This window comes from Saccostrea echinata, unplaced genomic scaffold, assembly GCF_033153115.1.
Source record: "Saccostrea echinata isolate AGI-Se365-2 ecotype Australia unplaced genomic scaffold, CSIRO_AGI_Sech_v1 ptg000062l, whole genome shotgun sequence".
NCBI classification, from domain to species: Eukaryota; Metazoa; Mollusca; class Bivalvia; order Ostreida; family Ostreidae; genus Saccostrea; species Saccostrea echinata.
Genome location: NW_026889811.1, coordinates 159,448 through 164,041, shown reverse-complemented (window position 1 = coordinate 164,041; position 4,594 = coordinate 159,448).

Below are 4,594 nucleotides of genomic sequence, written 5' to 3'. Positions count from 1 at the left end.
TTTTTGTCTCATATTTTTGAAAAGATTATGTTATTTAATGATTTTTTAAATATAAAGCTTGATGTTCAGATGTAAGAATTATATAGGAATTCCTACTCAAATAATTTTAGTTATAAATACTAGTAAAGCAAGCTGAGAAAAGTTTATCAAGATATTAATCAGAAATTGAAACGTTTCCTTATAAAATCACTTAAGTCACAACATATCTACATGTACATAATGGCAATACTTCAGTGAAATATTTATTCCTGTAACAATTTATTTTGCAATAATTTTTCAAGGATGATCCAGTGATTTTGATATCTCTCTAATTGATGAAGAAAAGTATTCTTTGAACTCATTTTATGAAATTTAACAAAAAAAAAAAAAAAAAAAAAAAAAAGACATATCTCTATATTTAAGGAAGGTGGAAAGATAATTTTGCTAGGTCTCAAAAATGTATGAAAGTGAATATTCAGTTCACTACAATTTTTAATGTCCCCATGGGGGAATGATTAATGAGGGGGGTTTACCCCCCTGTTTACTCACATGAAATTTTGCTGATGATTTTCAAAAGAAATTAAAATCATCATGATCATAATTAAACTTGAAACAATTCAAGCATATTTTGCAAGGCAATTCATTTTATTTTTTTTATAGAGAAAATTGCCTTTTAACTTAGTCATTAATTCAAGTAAGAGTTATTTCTCTTATCTCAGGGTCAATGGACCTTAAGAATGAAGGGAATGATATTGACATCATAGAAATTTTTTAAATCAATTCAATTGTACATCTGTTTTTGTTATTCATCTTTGAATAATTTCATTTATGTTTTCAATATTGTTGATTTTTTCTTCACACCAAACAGCAAATAGAAATGTGCAACTAATTTCCACATTTATTTCATGTACAGGTACATTATTACATGTATTTAATCATTCTGGATATAATTTGTAATTATTTTGATATGTTCTTCTCAGTCTATCATGTGGTAACAGGACAATGGATAAGTAGACCAGATGATTTATATCATATTGATTTTTTTAAAAAAATACTTAAAATAATACATTTAAAGTACTGTTCATGATCATTTAAGGAGATGGTGAGCACTTTTTGTCTCCTCCATCAAATGAATTTCAATTCCCCCTTGCTTTACATGTTTATTGTCAAAGATTTATTAAGTGGAATTATTGTAAGAAAAATTTTGTCCATCACTTGATGCATGGATAGTTGTTCTCCTTTCATTTCTGCCAAATATATATTGGGGGGTTTTCTATAACAAATTATTTATCAGGCATTTGAGGAATTCAAGAGTAAAATTTACCATAAAGAGATATATACAGTATATTATTTTGATCTGTTATTCATAAACATACATCACGTCCCATAGTTGGGATGTTGTTCAAACTGTTGAGGTTACATGGCAGAGAGGCATTTTTATTTTGAAATGGCAATCCCTAACACTAAGTCATAAAATTCATAGAAAAAAATCATTGTTTAAAGGCAATCAGTATCCTTTTCATAAATAAGATATATTTTCCAATTATTCACAAAAAATAAATAGTGATTATTGATTAACATTGAAATCAGGACTTAAAAATCTTTTGATTTTTTTGAAAATTTTATTTGCTGATATTTTTTCATCTTATATTTTTTGGCCTGTCTTTATACATACAACATTTGAAATATTGTAAATGATACTGTAAAATTGATATCAATTCTGGTCTCCCTTTGTAAATTGACTGGTACCCAGACTTTTGTGGTCCCCATATTGACTGATACCCAGGATCTTGTGGTCCTCTTAACATATTGACTGGTACCCCGCTCCCTATGTTTTGTATGTTTATATAGGCCTGATAACTTAGCTGAAAATAGATATGCCTGTATAATAGTTATATTCTCATTCACTTCAGGCAGGGAATCTTTATCCCTGGCTTCAGAAGTTGGTTGTACTTTATATATCATTTATATATTAAGTTAGATAAAGAAATAATTTCTACGTACACAAGTGTTAGCTGTTTACTTTTTTTAAAAAAGGAATGATGTTGTCTTTGTAAACTTTATTGTTTATGTATGTCATTTGGAATTTTTTTAGTAAACGTTGTTTGTATGAATAGTCCCTATGTCAGTCAACTCTGAAGGATGTCATACATTTAATTTTATTAACAGCAAGTGTTGTATCTTTGTAACCAAAATTTAAATCAGAATGTGCTTTTTCTGTTCAGAAAAAGACTTGTCTTTTATAATTCGTGAAATTTAAATTTTCATATACTTCGCACAAAAAATCTGCTTGCTTTCTTCACATATTCAACCAAATTCCATTAAGATTTCTCTAGATATATGTATATTTAATCATGTATATATAAGGCAATATAAGTGAAACAATTCATTAATACTTCCAAAACATTGACCTACTTTTTGGTGTTTTAGTAAACAATTACAAATCAGAAGTGGGTTAGAATTACACACACAAAAAAAAAATTGATTGGGCAAGTATTCATATTGAACGTTTTCAATCGTGCCAGTTATTTGGGTTGAAACTTGAAACTTTGAAGTTGACTTTCCTATTTTGGTAGACAATATTCAAGAAAATTGACAATATGTCTCTAAAAATCTGTAATCATGTTTTTGGGTTGTACATATGCTTACTAGTGCTAACAAATCAAATAGACCATCTTTGTAAGCAATCGAAAAATAACAAAGTATTTGCTATGAAAGCCTGTTTTCTATTGGTGCATTTTCTGATTGTTATATTTACAATATCAGACTGGAATTATGTGCTGGTCACAGTTTTTGTCTACTAATAAAAAAAAGCAGAACTGAAAGAAAATGGTTCTTGTCAATTAAATAAAATAGTTTAAGAAGCCAGATGGGGTGGAGATTTGTAAATGTATCTAATCAAATGGAACACTGAATTTCATCTGCCCTGCCTCCATTGTATGTTAGATGAAAAAATTATCACACTATCCTGTAAAATTTGATAACTTAAAGGAGATCTTTCAGTCAAACTGTTTGAATGAAGATAATGAGGGGCTGTACAAACTAAAGGTACGTACTGGGAGTGAGCTCACAAAATAATTTCCCTGCTTCAATTTGTATAAAGTGCGCATTCAAATTTTGTTAATGTGACCTTGTACTTGCCAAACAGATCTTGATTGAGAAAAATGACACATCCATGCATTGGTCATAGGTAATCTTTTAGTGAAATGCAGTAAAGCATGCTTATAACGAAGTGCCAGAAATGGACGATTTTGCTTCGTTGCAAGTGGAATTCATTATATTCGTTAAGCTTAAGTCACGTGGCATGAATCTCACTCAGCTGAAAGCGCCCATTCATTATAAGCGTGTTTGCTGTAAGCGTGGTTTACTGTATGGACATCCAATGTTTCTCCATTAGAAAATGATAGAACTCCCAAGAATTAAGCACTTTTTATACTAGTGACCTTGAACTTACAATAATGAGATTAAGTCAAAGTAAGTAAATAAGTAAGTAAGTAAATTTTATTTAAAGTCGGCATTTTTTACAAAGTTTAACAATGAACATGAGCTCTGTAGGGCTCTTAAACCGACTATCACAGCTAAAAATATCACAGAGAAAACATTTACAACATAAATTAACATGCAAAAAACACATGTACATATATACACACGCATGACAGATAAAACAAATTTAAGAATTAGAAAAAAAAAGAACAGAAAACTGAAGAGCAAAATGATTGCATTAAGAACAAAAATAAAAAAAAATAAGCATCATCATAATAACGAATTAGATAAAGCACTATATTAAACACATGGGATCAGATTAAAAAGCACTAATTGTATTAATAATAGAAAAATAAAATTGATAGCTTAGAAACTTAAAAATTCAAGCAAATACAGCTTAACCAAAAATTAAAAAAAAAAAAATAATAATAATAATAATTAAAGTTCCTCACCAACACACATCCTGTCTAGTGATTGGGTCAGTCCCTACCTACATAGACAGGATATGTATTGTTGTGAGGTTAGGAAAAAGCAGATATCAAAAACAAAAATAAAAGAAACTAGGATCCTGGAGAGCTTACACCTTTGCCATCATAGGATGTTACTCCAAAAGTTTCAGCCCCCAGGGTCCTTATTATTGAAAATTTAAGTAAATAACAAAGTTTAATATATAGATATAAAAGAAACTTAGAAAAACACAATAAAATAAATTGAGGTGGTATCAGTAAAGCAAATGAAAGACTTCAAAAATAAATGAAAAACTGCAAAAATAGAAGACTGTGACTCTAAAATAAATAAATAAATATTGTCTCATCAGCTATGCCGCCCCCACGCTGTGGTTTCTGCAGGAACTACACTTGCATTTCCCCCCCCCCCCCTTCCATGTGTCAATGAATGTTCTAAACTGGTTGAGGGTGGAAAGTTCCCTAGCATGGTTTGGTAAAGAGTTCCACAACGTAGCAGCCGCATAGCTGAAAGACTGTTTTCCATACCTAGTAGTTCTTGGCCTAGGTAGTTCCAGAGTCTTTTGATACCTAAAATTGTATGTGGAATTTCTCTGTTGAACTAAATCTTGCAGGAACAATGGGCTTTGCTTATTTACAATTTTGAAGACTTCGAGGGCCATGGCTCT